The sequence below is a fragment of the Rana temporaria genome, chromosome 2, assembly GCF_905171775.1.
Source record: "Rana temporaria chromosome 2, aRanTem1.1, whole genome shotgun sequence".
NCBI classification, from domain to species: Eukaryota; Metazoa; Chordata; class Amphibia; order Anura; family Ranidae; genus Rana; species Rana temporaria.
Window position 1 is genome coordinate 303,122,033 of NC_053490.1, and position 9,160 is coordinate 303,131,192.

The 9,160-nt window shown below is 47.0% G+C and overlaps 1 pseudogene; it reads right to left on the reverse strand.

Annotated features, from left to right (window-relative positions):
- Positions 1–284: 284 nt before the first annotated feature.
- Positions 285–413, reverse strand: LOC120929929 (annotated as a pseudogene).
- Between the last annotated feature and the right edge of the window lie 8,747 nt (positions 414–9,160).

A 9,160-nucleotide genomic window follows, 5' to 3' on the forward strand; every position in this document is an offset into this window, starting at 1 on the left:
TCCGGACCGGCAGCACCCTTCCCAGCCAGGAAGGTAGGAGAAAAGGTAGGGGAGAGCCCACCTAAGCAGGCTACTACCCACAACCTTCAACTCTCCTACCTAATTACATTCGGGAAATACTACCCGCCCCTCCCGGTAAAAGGAGGAGCAAGGGTTCTCTCCCGAACAACTGACTGGGGCAGACACCACCAAATCAAGGCCAAAGGCCAGGGACCCGGCCCTTCAGCTTTGACCTCATGCCTCTCTGTCCCGATCAGAAGGCTTTCACCTCCACGCCAACAGGCTTAGCGTCCACCGACTGCCATCCCTTTCCCTCTGCCCAGGTACTGGGGACAGTCAGCTTAGCCCCACCTATTGGCAACTGATAAGAACAGATACTACACTTGATCTTAGCCAAAAGGCAGAGAAGCGATTAGTTGTAATAATCAATTTTCACATATTATTTGTGTTATTCACTTGTTTGGGAACCAACTAACTTTATGATACACCCACCACTTAATCAAGTCACAGTGTGTTATACAGTGACCTATATTTATTTATTACATTTTTCTCACCAGCGCCCCCTACCACACTACCATTCATTAAATCGGAAGATACATCCTTTTTTTAGGGGAGCAGCTTGATAGTTATTTAATTATATTAGTTTCTATAGCACGGGTTTGTCATAGCACAAATTAACCCACTAATATATCATTATAATTTTGGCGAGGGAATTCTCCCCCCCTTGTTTACCAAAAACAGAGGGATGACCATTTGCGGGATGCCAACAGCTTCACCGCAGACTGGAGAGTCTACAATTTTTCCAAGGGAAGGAAGACCTTCGCCTCCGCGGAGTCCAGAATCAACCCCAGGTATTCCAAACGCTGAGTCGGTACCAGGACCGACTTCTGGATGCTTAACACCCAACCGAATTTTTGGAGGGTCTGGCTGGCTATAGACACATCTACCTCTAATTCTGAGCCAGAAGCTGCTCTCAGAAGAAGATCGTCTAAGTAGCCCACGATGGCAATGCCTGGCTGTCTCAACAAAGCTAAAATCGGGACGAGCAACTTGGTGAAAACACTTGGTGCTGACGCTAGGCCAAAGGGAAAAGTCACAAACTGATAGTGGTCTTCGCGGATCGCAAAACACAGAAATCTCTGGTGTCCTTCGCAAATTGGGACATGCAAGTACACATCCTTGATGTCCAAGGATGCTAGAAAGTCCCCCGGATGGAGCGCAGCCACTACCAAATGAATTGATTCCATACGGAACTTCTGTACTTTTACAAAGGCATTTAGGGCTTTGAGGTCCCAGATTGGACGGACTCCGTCCTTTTTCAGGACCACAAATAGATTCGAATAAAATCCCTGAAACCTCTCGTCCTGCGGAACAGGTAAAATTAGGAGAGTGCTCTTACCTCCAGTGACATCCTTAATAATGTCATCCAGCGAGGTACCAAAAAGCCTCCCACCTTTGAAGGGCAAGTCTGCCAGGGCTTTTTTGGAAGCCTGGTCAGCGGACCAGCATTTCAGCCAAATTAGGCAGCGTAATACTACCGCCGATACAGAGGCCCTGGAGATCAAGGGGGACGCATACAGAGTGGCATCAAGGACATATACAAGGCCCTGTACCAACTGGTTGGCCAGTCTTACACACTCTGGAGGGAGCTGATGCTCCTCCACAGTCTGGTGCAAAATCTTTTCCCATTCAGTGAGAGTCTGAGACACCAAATTCGCAGCCAAATCAGACCGCAACGCAGACCCCAGCATAGTAAACATGGAGTGGGTCACCGACTCGAAACTCCTATCAGTATGGTCCTTAAACACAGGGGTCCCCTCCACAGGAAGAGTGGTTACTTTATTTAACCGAGCGACTGGGGGGTTAACCACCGGAGGAGAAGCCCATTTTTTCGCCAGGCGCTGAGGGACCACAAAGGGACTTCTGCGGCTTTTCCCATTCCTTATCTATGTACTTATCAAAGAAAGATACATAGGGAAAAACTTTTACAGAGCGGTCTGATTTGTGCGACCCAAAAGAGACTGACCCCTCTGTGGACGCCTCAGCTGCACCCTCCAGCTTAAGAGAGTCCCTCACAGCATTGATAAGTGCACTGACAAGTGCCCTGTCCTTCACTGACCCGGGCAGGGGGTCTTCCTCACAAGGAAGGTCCTGGTCTACATCCTCTGCCGCAGCCAGGCCCGGGTCTAAGTCAGAGCATTTTCGAGGAGATGGAGGAGGAGGGGGGCGCTTTTTACCCCCCTTATGCCTGCATGCCGCTTCTACCCTGGCAACAAATGATTCCAGGACTGCCGACAAAGTGTCCATAGGAACCGCAGGTGCAGGGGCACCAGCTGCCACCCCTGGCATGTTTGGGGATGAAGGACCAGATACCGACCCAGCGCATAGCTAAGGTTTGCTCACACTCAATGAACAGACTGGGGAGACTACAAGGATCTATCTATCCAGCCTGTCATCCAGCTGGCAGTTGAAAGAAGAATCTAAAAAATAAAAGAAAAAATGTCTTCAAGGCACTGGGCCCAAAGGGAGCCATGTCCTTCTCTGCTAGGCAGAAAAAAACTGAGGCTACATGCTGCAGGGCAGAGGGTTATGTCCGGAGGGACTGCCCCCTAGGCAGGGCTGTTCAACTCTGTTAAAGTAACATGTATTTAAATATCTAACATGTTCTATCTAGTCCTCTCCTATGAACAGGAACATAACCCATATGTCAAGATTTGTGAAGGCTGTGTCCGTCCATGGACAAAAAGAGAAAGAAGCGCCTGTAAAGCGCCTCTCATGCCTCCCAGGGTGAAAGCCCAAGTGCTTTCACCCTGGGGAGGTGCGCTTGCAGGACTTTGGGGCAGTGCGGGAATGGTGTACACACTGCTCCCAAAATGCAATGCCCATTGAAATGAAGGGGCAGCATTGCCAAGCACCTGTAAAGCGCTTCGGCAGCACAGCAACACAGGCGCTTTTAACCCTTTCTTCGGCCACTAGCAGGGGTTAAAGATTCCACCGCTAATGGCTAAAAAATGCAGCTAAAACAACAATAAAGCACTGCTAAAACTTGCAGTGCTTTACCGCAAACACACCCCCGCCCCAGTGTGAAAGTAGCCTTATGATTTATGAAAGTGGGCCAGCTATAATTTACCTGGCTTTATCAGGCACTAAAGGCGGCCATACACGGTTCGAATTTCGAAAGAATTTTCTTTTGAAAATCGTATCAAAGAATTTTCGTACGAATTTCGCACCGGTAGTGGGCTGCAGCAACAGCCGATTTTCGTGCGGCAAACAAATTTGAGAAATCCGACACGTTGGAAATTTTGGGAAAAACAAACGATTTTCTGATCAATGATGGGAGAATCGTGCGAGAAATTTAATAGAAAAAAAGCGTGCATGTGCAAGAAAAGAATATTCCCGGAGAGAAACGAATATTCCCAGAGAGAAATGAATATTCCTGGAGAGAAACGAATATTCCCGGCAACATGAAGGTTTTTTCGGACAAATTTCGAAAATCAATGGTGGCATCATCGGATCACAAAAAAAAAAAAACTTTCTGATTTTGAAAAGAAAATTTGTTCGAAATTCGACCGTGTATGGCCTGCTTTAGTGACTTCTCTGATCAGAGGGTCATAATTTTGCAGTAAGGCTCCTTGTGTGGCACCTGGTTCAGGAGCACATATGAGGGGTTTTCTTTACACTCTGAAAAGGTTAAACCTATTAGATGTGCTTCTGCACAACTGTGACACTTGAAGGAAGATCTGCCTTTTGATCAAGAAAATTGTTCTATAGTTGCGTGGACATTATTCTTTTTTATTATTCATGTTTTATAATTACACACTTTGGATAAATTTGATGTTGACTGGCATTTTTCATTCATGAATTTTTTTCACTTTTTTTGACTAGCATAGCACTTTCAAACTTTTACCCCAAGTGACATCTTTTGTGAGGGTTTCCTGAACAGCTTCAATAAGATGGGCAATATCATTTAACTCAGCTACACAATTGTGTATGGCTGTCAGCATGAGCTCTAATGGCCAGATTCACAGAGGAGATACAACGGCGTATCTCCTGATACACCGTCGTATCTCCTGTCGTATCTATGCGGCTGATTCATTAATTGACTTACACCGTCGGATCTTAGGATGCAATACTTTGGCCGCCGCTGGGGGGAGTTTGCGTCGTATTCCAGCGTCGGGTATGCAAATTAGCAGTTACGGCGATCCACAAAGGTTTTTCCCGTCGTTACGTCAAGTCTTTACGCAAGTCTTTTTTTCCCTTCGCAAAGTTAGGTGTGCTTTAACATGGTGTAAAATTACTCCACCATGTTAAAGTATGCCCGTCGTTCCCGCGTCGCTTTTGAATTTTTTTTTTTCGGCGTAAGTACATTACGCACGTCGCGATTCACAAACACGTCGGGCCGCCGTAAGTTCGCGCAAAGCACGTCGGGAAAATTGCGAACGGAACATGCGCAGAACGTCCGGCGCGGGAGCGCGCCTAATTTAAATGGTACCCGCCCCATTTGAATTGGGCGGGCTTGCGCCGGACGACTTTACGTTACACCGCCGCAAGTTTCCAGGTAAGTGCTTTGAGGATCAGGCACTTACACTGAAAACTTGCGGCGGTGTAACGTAAACGGGTTACGTTACACGGCCGCAAATTTTCGTGAATCTGGCCCAAAGTGCTCTACAAAGGATCAGTATTGAATAGCAGCTAAATCCTTTGACATGAGTTTAGTTATTCCTCAAACTGTATGGCTGAAATTGCATTGCAATCACACCAAAATGGCGCAGGACCCTTTTTTGGTCTGCACTGGAATCAGATTGCATAGGTGTTCACATCCATGCGATCCCGATTACTGTCAGATTTTTACAGTTCGCACTGCGATCTGTGAACCGATTTGGGGGTGGTCATCTCAAAGGTAAAGCACAGCGCGTGGGCATCACCAGTTGTACCAGTAAAGAAAGCAAATGGTTACTTACGCATTTGTGGCGATTTCCGCATGGCACTGAACTCCCAACTAGAGATAGACCAGTATCCCCTACCCAGAGTAGATGACATTTTTGCCTCTCTCGCAGTGGGCCAAAAGTTCACCAAGCTTGATCTCAAACAAGCATATTTACAGTTTGAGGTCCATCCTTCTTCCCGCATGTTTCTAACCATCAACATCCACAAGAGACTGTATGAATACAATCAGATGGTGTTTGGTGTAGCCTCCACCCCAGCCATTTGGCAACGAAAAATGGACGCGATTTTGGTGGTCATTCCTTTCACATAGTGCCTGCTAGATGACATGCTTATTACAGGACGGACGTACCAGGAACACAATCGGAACTTGGAGCTTGTGTTGGCGAGGTTCCAAGAGCAGAGTCTAAAAGTGAACTTGGCAAAATGCCAATTCATGGTGCCTAAATTGGAGTTTTGTGGCCACCTTGTAGATGCAGAGGGTATACACACCACGGAAGCCAAGGTTGATGCTTTAGTCAAAGCTCCAGCCCCAACCAATGTCCAGCATCTGTGATCATACCTTGGCTTGCTGAACTAATACCACAAATTCCTGCCAGATCTGGCACACACCTTGTTTCCGTTGAATAAGCTTTTGGAGAAACACTCCAGATGGGACTGGTCGGCTGCATGCCAACGTGCTTTCAAAGTTTCTAAGCGGAAGCTGCTGGCGTCCCGCATGCTCATGCACTATGACCTCCAGAAGCCTCTCACCTTGGCTTGTGATGCCTCACTCTATTTTCTGGGGGCTGTACTCAGGGGCGTTGTTAGGGGTGCATAGGATATGAAGAGAAGAATGGATAGCCGCACTCCGATGACCATTAAGGTTGTCTTTTATTCAAACGAACAGCAGATACATCACATCACAGGGTTACAGCAATGGAACAGGGGAACAGCTGACGCGTTTCGCACTGGACTAGTGCTTATTCATGGCTAGTTGTTAGGGGTGGGCTGGGGAGGCTGGAGCCCCGAATGGGTCGGTGAAAAGCCCCGAGTCTCGGCCATTAAGGCTTTCACTAATAGCCCCGAGTCCTGCCGAGCAGGAAACATTTTATTTACGACTCACGGGCGGCACTTTTTTTTTTCAGCCCTTCCGCCTGGTCTGTCTCCCTTGATGTGGGAGTGGCGGGGAACATCAGCCAACCAGGCGGAAGGGCTGAAAAAAACAGATAAGGGCAGCGATTGGCGGGCGGTGGAGTGGGAGGCGCTGTGCCTTTGTGATGCGCTGACGTGTGCACGTGTTTACAGCATGGCGGCGGCGGCGCGCCAAGTTTAATTTTCTCCATCTCCAGCTGCAAGGTAAGCAAACACTCTCCTGTACCGCAGGGGAGAGAGAGACAGTGAGCAGCGCTGAGTAGAGAGCTGCTGAAGCTAACATAAGTAAACTAGCAGGTGATTGTCCTCTGTTCAGCGCTGCTCACTGTCTCTCCATCTGCATGATTAATGTAGGAAAGGACAGAGCTGGGGGGGGGTGTCTGTGTAAATCTAAAGGGGTCTAGTGGTGCAGAGTGGTGCTGTGTAGTGTAAAAGGGGTCCAGAGTGTTGCTGTGTAGTGTAAAAGGGGTCCAGAGTGCTGTGTAATGTAAAAGGGGTCCAGAGTGCTGTGTAATGTAAAAGAGGTCCAGAGATGCTGTGTAATGTAAAAGGGGTCCAGAGTGCTGTGTAATGTAAAAGAGGTCCAGAGATGCTGTGTAATGTAAAAGGGGTCCAGAGATGCTGTGTAATGTAAAAGGGGTCCAGAGTGCTGTGTAATGTAAAAGGGGGTCCAGAGATGCTGTGTAATGTAAAAGGGGTCCAGAATGCTGTGTAATATAAAAGGGGTCCAGAGTGCTGTGTAATGTAAAAGAGGTCCAGAGGTGCGGTACTGTGTAATGTAAAAGGGGTCCAGAGGTGCGGTGCTGTGTAATGTAAAATGGGTCCAGAGGTGCGGTGCTGTGTAATGTAAAAGGTGTCCAGAGGTGCGGTGCTGTGCAATGTAAAAGGGGTCCAGAGGTGCGGTGCTTTTTAATGTAAAAGGGGGCCAGAGGTGCAGTGATGTGTAATGTAAAAGGGGTCCACAGATGCGGTAATGTGTAATGTAAAAGGGGTCCATGTATGACAGGCACACCAAGGCTGCCCGCCACACCACGCCACATCTCCACTCCCTGCTCGGCGGCTCTCCTCTCCTCCTTGGTTCCATCGCTATGACGGTGCCCGCACACCACGGCTGAGGTAGGTGACGTCAGTGATTGTTTATGTATGTAGGTAAGGTCAGTGTAGTCAGGTCAGGTCAGGTCAGTGATTGTGTATGTAGGTCAGTGTAGTGTAGTCAGGTCAGGTCAGTGTGGTCAGGTCAGTGTATGCAGGTCAGGTCATTGAGGTCAGGTCAGTGTAGTCAATGCAGGTCAGGTCAGTGCAGTGTAGTCAGGTCAGGTAAGGTGGAGTGTATGCAGGTCAGGTCAGTGTAGTGTATGCAGGTCAGGTCAGTGAGGTCAGGTAAGTGTGGTCAGTGTAGTGTATGCAGGTCAGTGTAGTCAGGACAGGTCAGCGTTAGTGTATGCAGGTTATGTCAGGGTGTACTGACACATACACACACACACTCAGCAGAAAGCAATTACTCACACATTGACAAAGAGGCTCTTTCACTGATATGGGCATTTAAGAAGTTTCATCTTTACCTGTATGGTAGGGAAAGGAATTCATCAAACTGACAGACCATAAACCACTCCTTCAGATCTTTAGACCTGATAAAGGCATCTCTCAAATGACTGCAGTCCGCCTCCAACGCTATGCCCTATTCTTGGGAGCATACAGCTACAAAATCTAGTATCGCGGTCATGATGCCAATGCTAATGCGGACGCAATGTCCAGACTGACAGGGATGTCGACTGAGTTGTCATTGCACCAACCTGTCCTTCTTGTCTTCTGAGGAGACCAGCAGCCCATACAGCCAATGATACCTTCCTGAAAATAATACTCTCCTGGGTACAATACAGTTGGCCTGCAACCGTCACACAGGATTATGAACCTTATTTCCGTAGGCGTATGGACTATCACAACATATGTGAATGCTTGTGCTGGATGTATACAAACTGCAAGAGACCCTCCTGGACTTGGCCCATGATTACTTGGTTTTGCCTACACTTGGACTTTGGATAAAGTGAAAAGTGCTTTTGCGCTAAAATGGATCCTAAATGAGTGAATCCACCAAAAATATATAGTGCAGCAAAACCTAATTATGTTTACATGACATAAAACAGGAATATAAATAAATGGTGATTCTGCGCAACATATCACACTAATGGAATAGTGATATCACATAAACAAGATAAATGTAAGAGCTGACAAATAATCAGCATATAGTATTAAATGCAAAGAGAATAGTGAGTCCAAATATAAATATATATATACTCAAATAGTGAATAGTGAGTCCAAAATATATAATACTCATAAGGCGAATGTGCAAAAATATATAAAGAATATTGTGCAAAAAAACCGGAATGGAAGTTCAATCCCAATAGTAAACACAAATCAGCTGTCAGGGCAGATATTCTGAATGCACTGGATGAAGGTGAGCACCAGCTCTATGGTGTGAGTGCACGGCCGTGCGATAGAAGATAAACCAGATCCCTGGCTGAGCTCCCGGGACTCTTACCTCTCAGCCCTCCTAAATGGGCATTGATGTACAGGTCACTCGCAGCCTTCTATGGGTGGTCCCTGATGTTTCCTCTCTTGATCTGATGGATCCTTCCTTAATTGGGACAGATGCTCCTCGAAACCAGATGGATGATGTGGGTTATAAGAGAGAGAGAGAGGGGACTCCCATAGTGAGGTAACGTTTGGTGCAGGTAAAATATGTTTATTGAGGAAAAACCTGCACTTACATTAAAATAAAAATAAAAGTGCAACGAGGAAACAAACAAGCGGCGTTTGAATCGCCAGCTTACGTCACTCCGGGTGTACGTCCTCCAATTCCTGAGGAATTGGAGGACGTACACCCGGAGTGACGTAAGCTGGCGATTCAAACGCCGCTTGTTTGTTTCCTCGTTGCACTTTTATTTTTATTTTTATTTTAATGTAAGTGCAGGTTTTTCCTCAATAAACATATTTTACCTGCACCAAACGTTACCTCACTATGGGAGTCCCCTCTCTCTCTCTCTTATAACCCACATCATCCATCTGGTTTCGAGGAGCATCT